General features: G+C 34.2%; 1 protein-coding gene across 1 annotated transcript in view; it reads right to left on the minus strand.

Annotated features, from left to right (window-relative positions):
- The window catches only part of LOC145681458 (uncharacterized), a 98718-nt gene extending 80039 nt beyond the window's left edge, over window positions 1-18679 (minus strand). Inside the window, exon 1 of the mRNA XM_081753099.1 lies at window positions 18272-18679. The gene's annotated coding sequence lies outside the window, so the exon portion shown is untranslated. The remainder of the gene's footprint in view (window positions 1-18271) is intronic.
- Window positions 18680-22797: the final 4118 nt, after the last annotated feature.

Raw genomic sequence — 22797 nt, forward strand, 5'->3', positions numbered from 1 at the left:
GACGAGATAGGATTTTCGTTACGAGATACGAGACGAGACATAGTTCTGTTAATTGAAACGGACATATTTTGATATACCTTTTCGAGACGAGACAGGATTTTCGTTATGAGATACGAGAGTATATAAAGCTTTACTAATTGAAACGGACATATTTTCGAGACACTTTTTCGAGATGAGACAGGATTTTCGTTATGAGGTATGAGATGAGAAATAGCGGTACCAATTTAAACTAACATACTTTCGAAACGAGACAAGATTTTCGCCACGAGACGAGACATAGCTCTACTAATTGAAACAGACATACTTTCGAGACATCTTTTCGAAACGAGACATCTTCAAGACCTATCTCGTAGGTAACCCTTCTGTCTTATCTTACATTAACTTTGAATCCTGAATGACACTTTTCTGAAGTTTTTCACCTGATTCTCCAAATGAATGTTGAAGCGCTTTTAATGTCTTTAAATCTACGACTTGGTCAATTATCTTCGAAAGTTCCTTTTTAGGTATATATCTGTGACTGGGTTATCTTAAAGAATTATTAAAATAATTAAAATATTTAATTTTGATATGACTTTTTCCTCCTATTCGGTATATTGTTAAAAGATATAAACAATTTGTCTGAAAACTACGAAAGCAATTTCTCTGTTTTTGATGAAATACATTTAGAAAAATTCGTTATGCGGAGAGCGGTACATTGTAAAAAATATACGGAACCCAAAGATCTATTAGGAAAATCTGTATGGAGCAAACTTTACCCATAACCTACATACGTACTTGCCATTTTCTCGCTTAGATGTTAAGTCATGTCGCTGCAGGATGTCTAATATCTAACAGTCTTCCGTTTATTACATACGTATACGTATGTTACGTACGTCGTCAGTTATATGATTATATATATACACCTCCATCTGTATGTGAGATCCTAACCGTCCAGATACAGTTCTTTCTGTCATACGTACAGGAAATATAGATGGAATAATTATACAGAAAATATCACAAAACATACGTTTTCAGTTATACGATTGCTGAAGAATGTTACATAGAGTCTTACCTTAAGTCCAAAAATTACAGGATTTATGCATGTAACTTACGTTTTACGTACATAACATACGTTTTTCACTCTATGTGAAAGTCAGTAATCACTAATGACCACTTCAGAGGCATGAAAGAATTAAAAGAATCTGCTTTTGAATCTGGAAAAAAAGATTAAAAGACTAAACTGGGTATTCTACTTTATTCCTTTATTTACATTAAATATATGCATTTTGTACGTCAAGACCTCACGAAATGAAACGTAACAATAGTTGACATTGAATTTTTTCTTTTCTTCTACGACGAGACATTCTTCCTTAAAAGCATACTTTCTGCGCATAAAGAAAAATAGTAGAAAGGCTTAGTTCCGAAATTTCATTTATAGGTTATTTAAATGTCACGGAAAGTCGCATGATCTTTCCTTTTCAAACTTTTTTTGGGAGGACCATTGACCGAAATATTATTCCTGTTTGGCTGCACGTACAAGTTACGCAAACAAAACTTTTACTCAAGAAAGAAGGAAAAATAAAGAGAAAAAATTAAGAAAAGGTCAAACCATGACATTGAACATCGTTTCTCAACCTTAAGGTCCCGACCTACTGCTGAGTCATAAGAAATTATTTGGCGAAATTCTCATACTGTACTATATTTACCTTCTTTACATTCCACGAAAGGCTATGGAAGGCCGTTTAAATTAGGAATTGTGTAGTTAATACACCAGCGTCCATTGTTATAATTTTTGGCTTTGGCTAAACAGTAGTTACTTACATCTTCAACTCAACCTCTTTCTCAGTTGTATAAAGATTCAGATCTCACTTTAAGTAGCTAAGATCTTAGATAGAGAGCTCCCAGATTTTCAGGCTAAAACCCAAGACTCTAAATGAAAATCTTCCAATAAAGTTATAGTTAAGCACTTGCCCTTTACTGAAATATCAAAAATAATTAAATAACACGTCAACACTTACCAAAAGTAACTGTCAGAGTAGATTATTGTTACTGGCTGATTTTATCGATGACTAATAAAAGCGGTTTTACGTTTTACTGAAATATCAGAATACTTCAACAATTACCAAAAGTGAGTGATGGAGTAGGTTATTGCTATTGGCTGATTATTATGGATGACTAATAAAAGCGACTTTGCATTTTTACTGAAATATCAGAATTAATTAAATAATACACCAACAATTACCAAAAGTGAGTGACAGAATAGATTATTGTTATTGGATGATTATCGATGACTGATGAAAATGTTTAGTGTTTTTATAAAAATCGAACGAATGATATTAATTGGACTTTGAAAATATTTTTTGGAGGAGAGCAGAAGATGTAAATTAAGGACTGTCTTGAGTAAACCGAGACATCTGCGAGCTCTCACATTAGGGCTATCGTTTGAGTCGTTTCCTGTGAGACGATATCTGACAAGGGCTCTCCATAAATCCTGTCCTGAGACTTTTCAACTAGAAAGTTTTAAAGTAAAGTTAAGAATTTCCTGTTCCGAGTTTCATGATCTTCTGTGAATGCAACCGTTTGTAAGTATGTGCTAGTAGGACGTCACTGCTTTTCGTGAAGAAATGCAATGGCTGAGTTAAAAGGTTTGTAGAAAAGAACAAGAATAAGGAAAGATGCGAGTTACAACAAGGAAAAAAAAGCAGGAAAGGGAAGAAGGAAGTTTCTTGACTTTATTCACGACAAACACCTACAGAGAGTTCAATAAACGATTGCCTACATATCGTGAGATTATCGGGAGCCAATAGGTTTCCAATACTACAATGATATTCCACATACTTGACAGATAACGACATAATTAATCGATTGTTTTCTTGAAATCTCAAGAAAATTTGAAATCCCATAAGAATTGACTCTGAAAGTTTGGAAAATTTAAAGTAAACAATATTTGTGTACTACAAGTAAATAAAGAGTAAATTTTCCAGTAGAATAACAAGTAGCAATCTCACAGGGTACACACAACCAAAAATTGAAGTTAGAACTTCTTAACTGCTCAACAATGCATTATCCGCCCATCCTCTCTATTCCATACTCAAAAACTTGCCAATCAATTTCTGAGTCATTTAAATACGTAGATGTATGCCTTACATATATGCAACCCACATAACTCTGTCGGTAGGAAGGTTGCCTGACAGTCAGGGATTTATAAAACCTTCGATAGGAGCACATGGAAAACCGATTTTGATTGTTCATATCTTGGGATCAAATAGATGATGGATCAACTTCCCATCAATCGAACTTGATTTCTTACTCTTTGACCCCTCTATATCCTGGTCAAAATTCATGGTGGCATATATATTATTGAAGGTATTTTTTAAAAACCAAACTCTCTAAGAACTATCAGTTATTATTGGGAAGGAACGGTGCTGCTCTTTTCTTGCTTAGATATTACACCATGTCGCTAGAGGATGTCTGACATCTAACAGTCTTCCATATATTACATACGTATACAGGGTGTTTCAAAACAACACCGACACGTTTGGGAGGTGACTCCTGACACCAAGATAAGACAAAAAGTATAGACCAACCTGGGTGCACAAATGCTTCCCTTCGGAGTTATAGGCTGCCCAAAACATGAAAAAATGATCTTTATAGGTCTATATCTCCAAAATTATGGGACCTACCATAGTCGGGTCAAGACTTCACTTAAGAACTAGTATATGCCATATTCAAATATCCAAGTTTCAGAATTCTGCGGTACTTCCGCAACAATGTTTATAAAGGTAGTTGATGAGTACTTCAAATTATTTGCCTTTAGCCAAACTCCCTCTATAAAAGTTGTTGCGTGAGTACCTTAGGATTCTGAAACACGTATTTTTGGATAGCACACACACTAGTTTCTAACTGAAGTCCTGATCCGACTACGGTAGGTCCCATAGTTTTGGAGCTCTGGACCTTTAAAGTTAATCTTTTCATGTTTTCGGCAGCTTATAACTTCGAAAGAAAGCATTTATGTCCCCAGGTTTGACTATACTTTTTTTTTTGTTTTATTTGGTGTCGGGATTCACCTTCCAAACTTTGTCGGTGTTGTTTTGAAACACCCTACATATATGTCACATACTTCAGTTATATGTTATATAAGTCTCTCTGTATATGAGACCCAGACCGCCTGTATACAATTCTTTCTTTCGTATGGAAAGTACTTTATTCGGAACACTTATATAGAAAGTGGGTATAAAATATCGTTGTCGGTTATATGTTCGCTGTAAAATGTTACGTAGATTGAACATTAAGACCAAAAACTACAGGATTTAAACATGTAACCTACGTTTTTACGTACCGCACATACATTTTTTCTCAGTGCATCCTGAACGAAATTGATGATAATCTGTTAAGTAGTTCTTTGAAGGTTCTGGTAGACAGACGGGGGTAAATATATACAGGAGTTTTGGTTAACAAAAATTCCTAAAAAATTGTTGGTTTCTTGGTTAAATTTTCCTTGAAAATATTGCTGGTATTTCAACAGCCAATAAGGAAAATTCCAAAATAATAGATGCTAAGAAAGCAACGGGAACATTGTTTTGTACGATACTTTCAGCTTTGAGTGGATTTCCAAGAGTAGTGCTCTTCTATTTACGGAAGACATAAATAAACTATCGAAAATTCCTATCGTGACATCAGCTTTGAGTGCAGCTTGTGCATGTTTCCGTGCAAGCTTTTTTTTATTAAATTTATTTTGCATAACTGAATGGATATCGATGACTTAAAAACCAAGATGATGTGGTTTTTGAACAAGACGAGAGTGTATCAACATCAATGCTATTTATGAAAACTGACGCATTGCTTCGTATTGGTGCAGTCTTTAGGGAAGGGAATCTTTTTGATTTTTTTTAAAAATGTAATCGTTTCTCTCTTCGTACAATGCAATTCATTATCCATAAATGATGTTTGCTAAACTTTTATCGTAAATATCAACTGAGTTGATAATTTTTAATCATGGTTTGACTGTGCAAGGAAATAATTCATTATAAGGTCATGAGTCAAAGATGTTTAGTTTTCTGTTATTAGTTCACGTACACTGAAAAAAATGTATGTAGTGTACGTAAAACATAGGTTACATGTGTATTGGACTTAACGTACAGCAAACGTATAATTGAAAAAAAAGTATATTTTATACGTACTTTCTGTTTAGGTGTTCCGAATAAACGTACTTTCCGTAAGAACGAAAGAACTCTATATAGTCGGTCGAGATCTGACATGCAGATAGACGTATGTAACATAGAGTTGACGTATGTATCATACGTATACTTATGTAGTATAGGGAAGAGTGTTAGATGTCAGACGTCCTGCAATGGCATGATGTAACATCTAAGGACAGTGCGTATGTAATATATGGATAACGTATGCTTCGTACTGATTTTTGTAATAAACACGAGGATTCCGTATATTTGAACAATATACCGCCGTCCAGATAACGGTTTTTTCTCAGTGTAACATGTCATATTTCTCCACTGCAAATACAAGACATGCGTTGTACTACTACTACTACTACTACTACTACTACTACTACTACTACTACTACTACTACTACTACTACTACTACTACTACTACTACTACTAATAATAATAATAATATTAATAATAATAATAATAAACTGAAAAGCAGGATTCTAAACATACATCCAATACGTAAGTTATCTTCGCATTTAAAAATATATTAACTTTTTTTAAAAAACAAAACAATTATTTGATCAATTTGATTAATGGATAATACATAAACTTCATAACGCATAAGCTACAGCTCATTCACTCCTCGAAAAGAGCTGTTTTAGGAGATACGGCACATTACTTTTAGAAATGTTATAGTTCTTAAATGAAGTTAGCTACGTGAGGAATACTCTCTTTCGCATGGCGTAAAAATTAGAATTACCGGTTTTAGTAAGCAAATACAAGTAAAACGTGCGTTCTGTAGAATCATCATAAAGAAAAGGAATATAGATTGTAAAATAGTGAACTTTTAATTGCTATGTGTTCGGAACCTTTGGCAGAGTAAACTGAAACTTAGAAGGTTTATTGCATGGTTTTCTTTAATTTAAAAATGGTTTATCCGTGTCCTTCGATCTTGTGACGCATTTCCTGACGTCATACAATGAGGAAATTCTGATCAGTGACGTAACTCGGGTGACAATATACTGTTCCATCATTACTGTTATATATATTTGTACGTATATTTTACAGTCGGATCCCGTGTATAATTTTAAAGATCGATATAAACTTTCACGTATGCAACCAGTCTTACTCTTGAGCAAAGTAGGTTTATCTAGTACACAGGGATTAACATTCAAAGTTTGAAGATCATTTTTTAGATTTTCATAATTTTTCGAAACATACAGTATTTAAAAAAAAATAAAGTAAAATATTATTTTGAAAAAACATGCTTTAAAAATAGTAAGAAGTAAAATGAAACAAGTCGCACTAAAAGGTGAATAAAAATAAAATATAAATGCTTCCTTTTAAAAAAATAATAAATGAAATGAAACAAATCTTACAAACCATACTTAGAAATGGCTGTGTGATTGAAAATTATTTATTTATGACTAAACGGAAAAGCTTATGGAGCGCTGTTATATGTAGTCACTTGATTTACAATTGAAATTAAGAATTTATAAATTGATTGTATATGAGAACGCTCCCCGTGTTCCCCATGCCTTTTTTTTTAGTCATGTGTACACAGTAAAAAATGGTTGTGTTAATTCAACTCAATTTTAACACAGGGCAATGGTTCCAGCGTGACTACCACTATGCGGTGTTAGTTCAACACATACCCCGCGGTCGGCGGGAGCTCACGTGGTTCGGATTCCACGTTAATCAGTAGGTCCACGTCTCATATAGCCTCGTTGCTGAATGGGACGCTAAACTCAAATCAACTCAACTCAACATACCCCGCGGTGTTCGCGTTTAACACAGGGGTTGTGTTACGTCTTTAACACACAACCGGTGTTGAGCCATGCTGTAAGCGTTAATGAACCACAAAATTACTCCCTCAAAATATGTTAAATCGTCTATATGCGTAATGCTTTTACATTATGCTGTCTTAAAAAACACTTTAAACAAGTAAAAAAATACTGCAATGGTGGAGGAAGGGCACGAACCACCAACCTTGCGATTACTTGCCGCATGCTCTTCCGACTTGGCCACGCAATCGATGAAGAAAACATTGCTTGTAGAGGAATAAATTATTGAGGTCTTTTGAATTGGGCTAATCAGAGTGTTCTTTGAGCCGGTATATTCGACAATAACCGTTCGGGATAAGATAAAATCTGCTCGCCATGTAATTTTATAACAAAATGATGACTGTATTTACTTCATTTTATAGTTCTTCTATATTCACTTTCAAATGATCGGCGACAGTTGCCATCTAATAAAGTTGATGTGTTTGTTGCTTCTAGTACATAATCGCTTAGAAAAAGAAGCAATAAATGCATCAAATGTGGGAGATGAAGTTTTGTGTATACCTGAATTTGTTTAAGTATTTCTTTCTATTGTGTTTGTCTGTAGCTTCAATTTATAAGCCTTTATAATTAGATGCCTAACATATTTGGCAATCACGCAGAAAACAACACCGAAGATTCTACACTTGTGTTAATTTAACACACAGGTTGTGTGTCATTTCAACTACCGGCATTTGACACACAACTCCAAATGGAGAGTGAGTTATTCTAACCACTTGTTTGTGTTATATTTTAACACAATCGTGTTAACACATAGGCATGTCATTGAAATAACACAACGAGTTTTTACAGTGTACGAGAAATAGACTTTTTTAAAAAATAATCTTGTTGAAAACACAAATCTCTTTTAATTTTTGTTATTTTTTTTAAAAATGAAAGTATATTTGGTTTTAAAAGTTACTTTATTATGATGTTTAGGAGGAATTTAAAAACATTCAATGAATTTGAAACAAGACAGCTCTTCTTTTGATTCCAAAGACATAGCTTTCAAACCTCCAGTCTCAAAGGAGCAACGTTTAATATCTCGGATCTTTCTGGTTCATAAATTATGAATCTGTCATTGATTTCCATGAATTCAATCAAGACAAGCAAAACAAGTAAAATACTGCCTTCTGAGTTGAAGGTCACGATTTATGAACTAGCCAACCTATTGGTAGTTAGAGTTTTTTTGGTTCCATCTTGCACGGATTCAACAAGGCAGAAGGAAGTCTGGAGGTTTGAAAGCCTCTTCTAAAACACTTCTTGTCTCTTGGTAAATGCAAAAGAATTGTTTTTGTCCACCGATAACCAGTTCTTTAGCCAGTGGCGTAGCACACTTTTGCGGGGCCCCCCGCAAAGTATAGAGAAGGGGCCCTAGTTGTAAAGCCGATAGAAGTAAGATTGAAGTTCTACTTCTTTAAATCTTTATTCATAGCAAGACTTCGGGGCCCCCTATACCTCGGGGCCCCCCCGCACTGCGGGGGTTGCGGGGGCAGCTGCTATGCCACTGTCTTTAGCAATATGACCGCCTTTACTTTCATGATATTTATTCCTTCTCTCGTTCATGTGATTCTTTTTCCATCTTTGCGAGTTATTTATTTCATACCTTTCTCCATGTTTTGTTGTGTAGTCTGGAAACACCAAGCCATCATTTAGTTAAATCTGTACTTCTCCGATCCATATGTTAAAACAAATGTAACACATTCACTAAAAACTAAAACATTTGTAGCCACAACATGATTCCATAATAATATTAATATTAATATTAATATTAATAATAATAATAATAATATTAATAATAATAATAATAATAATAATAAAGTTGGAATGCATTCCAACATACATTAATACGTCTATTCTTTTTTCTTTTTTTAGATTACTACCTAAGGATATTTTCTGAATGAGGTAGCTGTAGGTATTTATTGACTTCTTGGAATTCTGTATTTTTAACTGTTACCCATGACCTCTTTGTGAAATTGTAGAACATCACCTTCATCTTTTCCATATTTATTTTCAACCCGAGCTCCTTGCTTTCAAATTAACCTCTTCTATCATATGTCACAGTTTTGTGCTTTTGTTTGCAAAGAGAAAACGATACCATCCATCCGTGAAACGAAGATGGATCAAATGTTCCCTGTTTACATGTTTCATTGTTAAAGGTACGCCCACGTCTATAGCGGGAAGAGTGCTTAGGTTAGAATAAAGCTCCTATCATAATATGCGTAAATAACAAGTCGTAAATAAAGAGGGAAAAGAAATAAAAATGTTTTAAAATTAATGTTCCACAGTTTTGCTCTTTAGGGTAAAGGAGACGGATGATTACTGAAAATGTGTTATTATGAAATTATTAACGGAATTTAATGTGGAAAGAAACTGGAAAACCTTAGAATACTACCCACTTGATGTACACGAAAAAGAAAAGTAGTACATTTAAGCCTACTATTTACATAGGTAGATGTCTAAACTATGTCAAACATAGTTTATTATTAGTAATCCCCTAGAATGACTCTACGCGTTAACAGAAGCCGAGAGGATAAACAATAAGGATGTTTATATGGATTCAGCGCTCCAACAATATATTCCATTTGTTTATGTTCGCTCGACATTAAAACCAGTGCCGTACAGAAGGCGAGTTTCCGAGTTTGGATCCCTCCTATTTTGAGCAAGATATTATGCTAAGTTAAACATTTACGATATTACGATATGCATACAAACATCTGAAATGATATGAGCTTGGGAGTTTGAACCCCCCCCTTTGACGTAATTTTGCGTATTGTACTGATAAAATCAACCATTTCCAACCTCAACATTGGATCCCCATAATTTGCAAGTCTATCCTAATATTGCAATTTGTAATGTCACTCATGGCTTTTGATTCAATGATTACTGTACGTAGAAAGTGAGGACTGTTATGCCAAAACACAATGTATTTGTATTTTCCGTACATTTATCTTCTAGTCACACCGTCTCGCGTGTGCTCTATCCGTAAAGACAATTTTGAGCATAAGAACAGTTAAAATTCCTTTAAAAGTTACATCCAATTGAAAAATTATTCATCTGAACGAAGTAGGAACAAGTGCATGCAGTCCTGTTCATTTTAGTTCAGTAATTTTGATTATTAAACTACTCGTATTTCGTATTTACAATTGGTGTATATATTTTTTGAGCCGAACTAGTCAGCACATGAAATACGAAACTTTCCTCCACAAAATGAAGTAAAGGATCTTTGGTATGGTGTACTGTGCATGTCTAACTAAGTAACTCTATAGCCTATAGAACCCGGAGGCTCAATGCCGTGTTCACAAAAGCTCTCCATTGACTTCTGTCCTTAGCCAACTAGATCCAGTATTTATATTGTATTCCTATTTCTTCGAGATCCATCTTAATACTGCCATCCTATATGCGCCCATAAGTCTTCCTAACGGTTGTTTTCCGCTTGGATTTCCAGCTTAAACTTTGAAAGCGCTTCTACGTTCTACCATTCTGCCACATAATCTGCTCATCTGAGCCTCCTAGACTAAATCACTTTAACAATGTTTAGTAAACCTTACAAATTATACAGTTCCTTGGTATGAAGCTTCCGCCATTTTCCATTGCCGTTCCTTTTGAGTCCGAGTATTCGTCTCAAGATATTATTCTCAAATACTTCCAGCCTGCGTTCTTCCCTTAGAGTAAGTTACCATGTTTTGCAAGCGTACAGCCAAACAGACATGATTATCGTTTTATATGTCTAACTTCACATTCCTCGATAGAATTCGTGAAGTCAAAAGATTTTGAATCAAATAATAAAAAGAAATTCCCTGCTTCTAGTCGACATTTAACTTCTTCGTGGGTATGGTTTTAATCTGTTAATATTGATCCCAGATATTTAAATTATTTACTTTGTCGATAGTATTATTTGGTATTTTCACGTATCCATAATGTGCAGTATTACGATCCCGGCAAACTTCCATGTATTTTTATTCTCTGAATTTATTTTTAATTTCATGTCCTTGTTAGCGTTTATTAACACCTCTGCATTTATTTCCATTGTTATCCTATATCATCATCATACATCTTACCCTGGTGACCACTATTCAGCTCTAGGCCCTGGTTGCTATCTTTGATTTTCCTTATAGAGAACAAAGTTGAATAGTAATATCTACAACACATCTCCTTATTTCAGGCCATTCTGACGTGAAAGCTCATGGACAAGAATTTTCCTGCTCTGACTTTACTTTGGGTTTCTTTTAAACACATTTTAATTAATCTAACTAGCTTTCTCGATATACCAAGTTCTGTAAGAATGTCTTACAATCTTTTCCTCCTAACCGTGGTGTAGGCGTTTCTAAGGTTAACAAATAAGACCGAGGTATTGTATTCCTATTTCTTCTCTAGTATTTGTGGAATGGTAAATATCTGATCGATTTCACCTAAATCCGCACTGACAATCTCCAATAATTTCATCCGCGTATGGGGTCAATCGTCCTAATAGAATGTTTGAAAGGATTTTATAAGATGTTAACAGAAGAGAGATACCTCGATAATTATTACAATCAGTTTTATCTTCTTCGTGAATTGGAACAACGATTGATTCTTTTTACTCTTTTGGCATTTTTTCAAGATAAGGAGAACGAGTTTGAGTACCTTGTTTCACAATTCTTTTCCTCCAGCTAAAATTTACTCACGTCAGCAGGAATTTCAAAACGTGGAGATTTGTATTTGTTTAATTTCTTTATAGTGATTTTTGCTTCTGTTCGGATAGGCTTTGGAATATATATGTTTCTGCTGTTTGCATTTCCTCTTCTCCATAACATTAGCTTTTAGATGCGTGCTCCTTTCTTAAATTCGTTGATAACCTTTTAGATATTCTGAATGTTTTTATTTTTTCAATTATCTTTAAGTTCATTAATTTTAGATTTCAAAAAATCGCGTTTCTTTATTCTAAAAGTTTTGAACATTTCGCGCTTCACCTGATGTCAACAAAATTTTGTATCGTTATAAGGTTCCGATTTTCTAGTCAACGCACTGAATATGTCTTATTATTCTAAATCCGATTGTTATTAGCAGAAGTGACCTTTCTGAACAATATGCAACCTGTAACACAGTAGTGTAGTTTTGGATGTCTAACTTGAGGGAATGTTCAGATATTATTTACTTTCTGAATCTCCAAAATTTGTGACCCCCAATTTTCGTCGTTTTTGATTATTTTTGCGTAATGTCCACGTTTCTACCCCATACAGAACAATGTTCCACCCGAAGCATTTTATAAGTATTTTTCTCAACTCTATTCAAGGTCTCTCAAAATAGTATTTTCTTCCTCCTAAAGCTTCTTTCTCCATTCGTATCCTTGCTCGTATTTCACATCCGCACTACATATAATCACTAATAATATCACCCAGGTATCCAAAACTAGAGACATATTCTATTTTCTCCCCTCCTACTTCTATATTTGACACCGTCCGCGTTGTTCCAATCATCATGGCTTTTGCCTTTGTTAACATTTATTTTCATTCCATATTCTTCACAGTCCTTTATCAAGTTTTTTCTTTTTCTTTCTTTCTTTTTTTTTTACATCTTATTGATTCTCTTTTCAGATTCCGCTACAAGTACCATATCATCTGCAACCTGTATACATCCTACAGAACATAAATCAATCTATTCTACCTGGATAAAATTCAATTATTATTATCAACGAATGACACACATTATAGCGCCATAAGAGTTCGATTTTCCCGATTGTCTCAAAAACTACTCATGAGAATTTGTTCCTGACGATCTGATTTTGCTTAGTATGTTGTAGTGTGTTGTTTGATATATGTTTTAACTTTGGACAATCATATAGTTAAATAACAAATAAAGTTCAAGAGTTAAACGTAATTTTTAACTTTATCTCATCAACCATACTGTACAGTGTCACCTCGCTAGTGTCTTAAAATAAAGATTGATGGGGGTACATTTTAACATCAGTTTCATCTCAATAAGTAGCGTGTTGATTGTACAGCATCAATTTTGAGGTTTACAAAAAAAGTTTCGCCAAGTTTTACTTTGGTTCTTTCATTTATTTTATTCAATTCAGTGATTTGAATCTTTTTGGTACCGGTTTTGGGAACGTATGTATTCTTCTAGATGTGTTACTGATATCGAGTCAGGTGATGACTTACTGTTCATGCTTAGGTTAGGTTAGGTTAAGTTAGGTTAGATGAGGAACTGGTTTCTAGTGATATTCAATAAATTGTTCCGAGGAACTAGTTCCTTACGAGTCGATTGATTGAACGGTTTATTGAATGAAATGACCAAAGTATTTAAAAACTCACCAAAAGTTTTTCTCGATTTTTTCCGGAAACTGCACATGAAGAGTTACACTCACTTACGTCATTTTGTAGAACTCGATGATATGATGACTCTTCTTTGGACAATGTTTTTCCCATTCGACTGAAATATTGTACAATTTATTACCTTTTCATTAAGACGACCGTTCTTTGTGATTATCCTTAGCTATTGACTACCAATTGAGATATCTAGTGAGAGAGGGAGCTATGCCACCTCAACAAGAAATGGAAGTAAATTGAGTTTTCTAAACCATCGCGCTGCGTCATAATTTGTATAATAAAGGGTCAAATTTTGATTTCTCAATTCGTTGTAAGGTAAATTAGGCAAAAGGAAAAATATGAATTTCAATGTAAATAGCATTTATTATGAAGTGTATGGTATAATGTTTGTAATATATTCATGTGAAAAAATTGAAGTACATCAAAGAGTTTTAACATGACTTAAATACTTTTGCCTGAGTGAAAATCATGTTCATGTTCACATATGAATTCAGAAAGACAACATATATTCTGTAATATCTTCACTGTTCATTGTTTCTGTAGATGTTAGTTTTTGGTAAAGGCCGTAAAAAACTGGACGAGTAGGTCCTTTAAAAAACTTCAGGGCTAATATGAGTCGTCCATGTGAATAGAGTAGTGGTATTTCTTCAAGAAATGTAGTTACGTAAGGATAATCAATCACGAGATCTCTTCTGGTTTTGGAGCGACGAAAAGGCATCTTTTTGAAGGGTTTCATCTCAGAATAGTTGAAGAAGAATATGCCTGGTAGTATATTATTAAATTTCACAACAGTTATGTTCGTGGTAAAAGCTAGTACCGGATATTACAACACCACTCCGTACTATTTTACTATTCAACTGTTGGTACCTCCTCTACTGCTATACCGGACATCATCGGTAAGTGGCATAGCTCCTTCTCCTCCTCAAAATTCTGCTGAGGAGGTATTCATGAACTCACAATATCTGCTGCAGATAACGCGGATGCTATGTCACATGATCGATAAAATATGACAGTAGAAGACCAGAAGTGGCAAAAACTAAAATATTTTCAAGATTTATGGCATAGCTCCCTTTTTCATTAGATCCCTCAATTGAAATCCAATTTCGGACAGGTTACTTTATCCAGCTTCTCTTTTTTTACTGTTATATTAAGATTCCCAAAATCAAGATTATTTTGGTCCTCTATCCAATCATAACAAAATACTAATTTGTATCGAGAACAAATCTTCTAAAAATGTCTCAATTATCCAAAATACAAACTGTTTATTCAAAAACCACAGTATCTCTATCTAGCAGCTTATTTTCCAAAACTCTTACATAAAACTAAACACGTTCATCCATTAATCTAAGCATCTTTCATAAAATTAAATACTTTCAAACTAACTTTCCCAACACTGACCTTACATAGTTTGTCGGACTGCAATTCTAAAACAACTTTTGGTACATCACGAAGTCTCAGGTTTGATTGGTCAAGAGATCCCACTTTCAACAATAAATCTCGTTCTATGTGGTCTTGCAGCCGACAGAAGAAGTAAATACAAATTAAACAACTGTAACTTAAAATGTAATATTACATAATAAATTCTTTATAGCTTTTAAAGGTTTTAAAGTTACTTAACCGATGATCTTCACAAATTATTGGAATATCGTAATTATCAAAATAAGATCCCTACAACAACGTCAATAACGTACAACGGTTTTCTTTTCTATTAATGATGAAAGAGACGATTGAAACTTCTAAGTTCAAGGTTTCTAGACAACATCCAGAAGAGAAAACACTCATTTTCCTCTGGGTGTTCAAAAATCAATATAAAAACAGTGTTTGTTTCTGAACCGGAATAATTATGAAAACTATTGCGATATCTTTACTGATTCTCTAGACGTCTGTCCATTTGTAGAAACAGTATCATCTTCTCTTATGCCGGTTTGGTATGATCATCTTCTCCAGCATCCATTTATATCTACTTGGATGTCCATGGACACTATTCAGTACAAATAGCTCCCAAAAAGCAGATTAATTGGAATTGCATAGGATAGTATTGGGACAGATTACATACAATGATAATACAGTGCATGAAGGCCTTTAAAGAAGACCTTCTGTTTGAATCTGTTTACATTATTATAAAGCCTCAGTTACACTATAACCTTTGAAATGGAGTTTGTTTGATTGTTCTTTGATAATTCTATAATATACGTTAACGAAAAAGAAATGACCAAAATAAGAAACATAGAAATTGATACACATCATTGAAATGAAGACCTTGATATGCCGGTAATTCAAACCCCCTGCTTCAATTTTATCTGATTTTTCAATACTGAGCTCCGGCATCCAATTACACTTCGGGAGTTTACGGGCAATATCATCATTGCCAGTACGTTAGTTCAGACCGTTCACTGGAACGAATCAGGCACTTTTCGGACATTTCGATCATTAGAGATCACATTTTACAATATTGTTTGGTATGGGTTCCATATTCAACAGTACATTAATATGTGTTTATATATGCAGACTTTGTATTACATATTCTCGCGTTTTTACGCATGTCACAAATGACATCCATATATACATACATATTCCGATTTCTTGTATGTTTCTCTCTTGAAATCAGAATTCATAGTTCCTACGTATATTTTACAAAACTGTGGTACCCATAGAATGGGATAGCATATAGAACTATTATTTTTTTTTATTTGTAAAGCTAACACCTGATACTACACGATTACCACGCGATCTATTAAGTTGAAGTTCATATTGAAGTATATCCTAATGAAGGTTTTTTCTACTAAAACAGTAGCAGTACGACAGTACTCATCACAGTTAATGATATATATAGCCTGAAAGTATGATTAACTCTAAAATTTCAATTTTTTTGTTTAACTATCATCATTATCATTATGAACATATTCTGTCATTATTGGCAGGTTACTTGCTGCAACTGAAAAGTTTCCATGTTTCACGATCTTCCGCTAACCTCTTCGTCATCACGTACAATTTTTCTGCTTTGATATCGACCATCAATTGTAGTCTCCTTCGACCTCTCCCTCTCCTTCCTGCCACCATACCCTCTAGCACGTCCCTCATGAAACAAATTACTTCTTACCCAATGTTTCAATCAGTTTGTCTTCCCCTTCATAATAATGTCTAAAATTATTCTTTCCTGCACCATCATTTCTAACACTCCCCTCATTCGTTTTCCGCTTGACCTAGCTAATTCTCTCCATTCTTCTCCACACCTATATTTCAAAAGCTTCCAATCATTTTTCATCATCTTTGCAAAATGTCTATGTTTAACTATAACAATATGTAAAGATGATGTATATATAAAATATCGTATCGAGATGAACAAAATTATATGCTTAAGAATATTCTCATGCGTAGGTTTTGAGGAAATCGCGAAAGAAATGAATGTTTGTGGCCTTTAAAAGATGTTGTTCTCTGCAAATTTGATACTGTTGATAATGTTTATTCTGGTGGAATAGATTATTTTATTTATTTATTTACAGATGGTATATGAAAAATACATTTTAAACGATAAATTGTTGTTTGGTTTCCCTTAACAGTGACACATGTTCTACTTATAACAATTGGAAAAATGCACGAGATAGTCTATCGTTTTACATTTTTGAGTTATGCCTATATTGAAGGAATAAGTACACCCTTGCTTTAATATATAAAAACTTCTCATTTCCCATTTCTTTTTCTTCCTATTTTTGAGAAGTAAGACTTTTAATACTTATTAAACACCAGTAAGTAAACTAAATTGCTAAACCTGAAGAAACGAAAAAGCAATCTGAATGTCTGCGCACGAATAACGCAGCAGACAGTCTTCATTGAGGTTAACGCATTATCTTCGTAACGTCAAGTGCATGTTAGGGTGGTACTATTAATATTATAAAGAGTTCATTTGATTTGAGTTGAGTCTAGCGTCCTATTCAGCAGCGAGGTCATATGAGACGTGAATCTACAGCTCAACATGGGATCCGAACCATATGAACTCCCTTCAGGAATCGAACCGGAATCTTCCACGCCAAAGGCGCGTACGCTAACCGCTTAGCCACGAGGGAGCTTACAATATTATAAAGAAATTTCATTGGTTGACTTTCTTTTCATCTCTTATTGTAACATCAAACAGCGTTTCATTTTAAAACTGAAACATTATTAAAGTACTGTAAATACATAAATAAACCAATTGATATAGAGTTGTTTCAGTCTTTGTCATGTTAAAACATGAATATCGAAGTGACAGAATTGTTTCCAATCTTTGTCATATCAACACATGAATTTTGAAGTGACATAGAGTAGTTTTCAATCTTTGTCTTATTAACACATGAATTTTGAAGTGATATAGAATTGTTTTCATTCTTTGTCATATTAATACACGAATGTTGGAATCACAAAAGAGCAAGAAAAAACCGGAAGGTATACTAATTACTTTACTTACAAGTATTTTGCAACTTTCCAAATGTTGGATGATATTGATCAGTGCAATATTCGAAGATATTCTAAAAATTCCTCACATAAATCTTTAAAACATCAACTGAACACTTGTTGAATCCCTGCCAATGGCGTACACACAAAAAAAAAGGTTTCTGATTTTAATCCCCCTCCTTCAACAATATATTATAAAAGAAATAAACACGGAAACGACATAGATTTGGGAGTTTGAATCATCCCTCATAGATGAAATTCTGAGTACGTCACTGATTCCCAGTGCATTGTATACTGATTGAGCTGACTGTGAACGGTATTTCTGATTTTCACTGAAATTGAACCAAGTACTGGAAAATACATGGAAGTTGCTAAACATTAGAGGCTACTTATGTTCATAACTTCATAATAATTTGAAGAGAGCTTAAATGATACCTCTTGAACCAATTCAACACATAATAATAATAATAATAATAATAATAATAATAATAATAATAATAATAATAATAATAATAATAATAATAATAATAATAATAATAATAATAATAATCGAAAGATGCTTACCGAAATAATTCTCTGCATTTTCCAATCGCATTTTCGTTGGCACAAACAAATCACATGTATGGGCCATAATCCCATGAATTCACTCTTGTTTTTTGTAAATACAACTCCACTACGTATCACAAGTGATAAGGTCATTTTCTATATGGCACCGCTTGTCCAACAACGATAACACAAAAATAATTTTAATTTTTTTGGTTTCTGACAAACAATAACAACAAACATTGTCACATGAACTGGAACAAAAACAACTTTTACCTATTTCATTTCTCACAATACCCATTGTAATATAATTTTCACTGTCAAAGCTAGCACTGCTGTCTCTTTCTTTCGTAAAAAAAATAGTGGGGTTTTAGGGGAGGGATTTAATACCAAGTCACTCACTGTACGTGTTCATTAGCTAACACACTTTGTCCGAGTGTATAAATAATGGTAAACTCATTGTGTGCCGCTTGGGGTCTCCACTGTTCCCTCGATTTTGCTTCCCTTGCTCGCAACTCAAACAAGCGCAACCCTCACCGGTCGGTATTGATTTTCTGCAGATCTTTTAGAGACGAAATGAAACACAAGGTTATGGAACACATTAATTCTCTCTCTTTTTTTAATATTTGTTTTCACGATGTGTCAATTACGCAGCAGGACCTCTGAAACAGATCACTGAGAAATGGATGAATATTTTGAAATTAGGCCAGATTAAACAAAGGCTTTCTTTGTGTTTGTGTACATAATAAAAAGATATGTATCCTAGGTCGATTCGTGGGCGGAAATGAATTTTCACACATGGTTTCTTAGGATTGGTCACACATGTTGCAGGACAATGATTATAAACGTTACCATGTGGCAACTATCTGTGGTGCACATTTAAAGAAAATAAATCACCTTAAACATATATATACTATCGTCACGTTTTTAAAAATAAAATTCGGGGTTATTTCTTGTACCATATATATTTAAAAATACATATTTTTTAAACCCAATTTGTATAATTTGCAATATATTATGTAAATAAGTATTAATTGAACGATTCGGGGAAGACAATGGTAAGCGCTACTTCTAGTGAAAATGAGTTATTATGTGACATGAATTGGAATCAGACCTCAGAACAGTATGTAGGTATTTCATTTCGAAATTATACCTGCAAATGGCAAGCGAAGCTTTTTTGGTATGTGTCATTGCATGGGATTGTTGGTTTTTTTTCCGTTCTACTTGAAAATTTCACTATTGGCTTTCTCCAAACCGCTTAATTATGGATTGTCGTGATTCCTACCCGGTCTTGTTTACCTAGCGCCTCCTTCATGAAACCAGCATATTTCACGCCCTCCTCTTTCCCGCTGGGGTCCATCTAACTCCTTTACGATTTCAAACGCAGCATTGAATTTTTAAATTGTTAATAATAATAATAATAATAATAATAATAATAATAATAATAATAATAATAATAATAATAATAATAATAATAATAATAATAATAATAATAATAGTTCTCAACAACATATTTATTTCCAGCAAAATTTCAGCATGCGATTATTATTATTATTATTATTAAGTATTCTGCCTGTTGGCTATTCCCTGGACTAACGAGTTTTTTTTGGGAGCGGCGGGGAGAGCTTGGAAATGTTTCTTCGAAATTTCTCGATCTTCAGCTTATTTTAATTCGCAATATTTTCTTCTATTTTTCAAACCATCGATTAGTTGTGTTCTTCTTCTTCCTATTCATAGTTTTCATTCCACCTTTGCTTCTATGGCGATATGAAGAAGACAATTTCTTCACAAGATGTGTCCAATCCAATTGGCCTTCTTACGAAAGATGCTAGTTTAAACCGTCCTCTTCTCTCCTATTCTTTTTAAAACATCTTATTTTGTTACTCTCTCTGTACATTTTATCTTCTCCATCTTCCTCCAACAATATATTTCGAATTCTTTAAAATATTTCTTCTCTAACTTGTAATGTCCAAATCTCTGAACCATACATTCCAATACTCCATGTAACACTTGGTTACATCTTTCTTAGTAAAATATTAAGGCTGCTAGTTAAGAGTGATCTTTTCTTGTTGAATGCTTCTTTGGCTATGGAATTTTTGAGCAAATCTCTTTGGTGCGGTAAGCGTCTCTCATCAAAATACTTCCCAGATACTTGAAAGGATTGACCCCTTCAAGTTCTCTTTGTTCTATTCTGACCAGTAAGGGTTTGTTTCCACGAGATACTCTTATGACTTTCGATTTTTCGATGTTCTTTTCCATTCCATATAAGTTTCCCAGTGTTAACAAACTTATGAATCATCTCCTTTAGTCCTTCTTCACTTCTATCTGTAATAAAATAACCATATCATTTGCATATCTGATCTTGTTAATGATATTCCCTCCAATATCGAAATCTCCAGTTGCCATTATTGCTTCTTTCATTAAATATTCACTGTAAATGTTGAATTATTGGGGTGGGATACTGCATCCTTCCATATCTTTATAGTGTAGTATTATTTTTTATCAGTTTTGTTATTAGTGAAACCCCTGTTCTAACTGTAAAGTTATTTTGTGTTTGTACTATATTTAATTTAACATTTCTTTAGTTACAACATTCGTAATATTTGTAATTACAAATAAAGCTATTTCTGTCAGTAATTTGCGTCACCTTGTTTGGTTTTCACGCCCCCAGGTTAGGAATCACTGATCTATTGGAACATATTTATTATTACTGGGACCTCACAGAGTAAAGAACTGATGTTTTTTAGTCTACAAAATCCGGAGAGGCGAAATTTAATACGGTTCTATATCACCCACAAGGTCGTACGTACAAGGCTACGTATATAGGTTTGTTGCTTAGCCATGATCAATGTGTGTAGCTGCAAAAATATTTGGGTTGGCGTATAATTCCTGGCGTTTTTATAAGTAAAAATAATTTTGTGTTTTGCAATGCGTTTTATGATATTCAATATACAATTATGTGCTTCACAAAATAGTATGTTTAGTTTGCTCTATGCTGATATACGTTTGGTTGTTTTTAGGTCATTGAAAAGGAGTGTCAAGTGACAGAAAATAGCATTTTCGTCACCTTCTGCTTTTTTTTTAAACATTTAATCGAAGTGCCAAAGCCACAGAAGCTGATTGAGAGATTTAGTGGAAAGCGGAGAAAAGATGCCTCTTCGGACAGCTCGAAATTGGTTTAACCGTTTCAAAGACGGCAATTTCGCCCTCAAAGACAGGTATCGCACCGGACGCTCCGTTCAGTGCGATAAAGAGCGATTGAAACAGTTTATTCACGACGATCCACGACGAGGGAATTGACACACACAATGGAATGCTCCCATACTAACATGGAGCGTCACCTTCACTCGATGGGAGAGGTTCAAAAGTTGAGCACAAGGGTTCCACATGCTTTAAACCACAACAACAAAAATCAACGAGTCACACTCTCCGTTAGTTTGTTTGCCAGTCATCGGTCAACTCATGGGCAGAAGGAGCGATCCCTCTATCGAATTCCTACCGTCGAAAAATGTTGCCAGTACGTCAATATGAAGCAGAGCAAAGAATGGCTTAGTCCCGTCAAACGGGCGACACCTCGAGCAAACAAGATCTTCACCCGCGCAAAATGTTATGCTTATGGTGGGAGTGGGAAGGCATGGTCCACTACGAATTGCTTAATCGGAACCTAAACATAAGAAAAAGGTTTACAGAACTTATGGGCCAAACCAATAGACAGAAATAGTTTGTATCCTCCACCTCACGTGCAGGATACAGAAAATCTTGGTTATGAACTTCGATAAACATTATCTGGTTATGGACGGTCATTACATAGTTACATTCTTGTTTATTGAGATCTCTCGTGGTTATGGGAATAGCGTACGGGCTTTTGGCGTGGGAGACCTGGGTTGGAATCCCGGTGGGAGCTAATGTGTTTTGGATCCTACGTTAAACTGTAGGTTTACGTCTCTTACGACCTTTCTGCTAAAAAGGACTGCACATTCAAATCTAATCCCATTTTTGTGTAATTACGATCTAGACTTTCTTTTTGGCTGGAAATAAACGTCCGGGAATAAGAATTGAGTACTTAGCACTATTTAGAAACTCTATTCAGAATGTACGTACAAAGATAAGCAGTTGGCTCCAACGCAGTGTAACCTTCCCTTAGTACATGTAATTTTCCTGCACGTTGTCCCGGGTTCAATTCCGGGTAGAAGAGCACTACATTTAATTTCACATGATTCACTTTCATTATTCATCTACCTCCTTTAGCTTAAAGGGTATATCCGAGAAGTAAAATTAAAAAAAATCGAATACAGTACTCAAAATCTATACCACAATACAGAATAATTAAAGAAGTGTTCCAGCCTTTTTTTGTTGTCTATCTTGTTAGAAGAGATCAAAAGCGAGAGAAAGAAAAAATGATGGAAATTGCAAATCTTATAATAAGATGCCCATATCTCGAAATCTCTTAACATTAGAAACATGTAAGATTGCGTTTTTGGAAATTCCTTCACAATAGTGATTTCTGAATAACTTTTTTGGGAAGGGTGTTGAGATATGTGTGTTTT

The sequence above is a fragment of the Thermobia domestica genome, chromosome 3 (genome assembly GCF_964235325.1).
Source record: "Thermobia domestica chromosome 3, izTheDome1.hap1.1, whole genome shotgun sequence".
NCBI classification, from domain to species: domain Eukaryota; kingdom Metazoa; phylum Arthropoda; class Insecta; order Zygentoma; family Lepismatidae; genus Thermobia; species Thermobia domestica.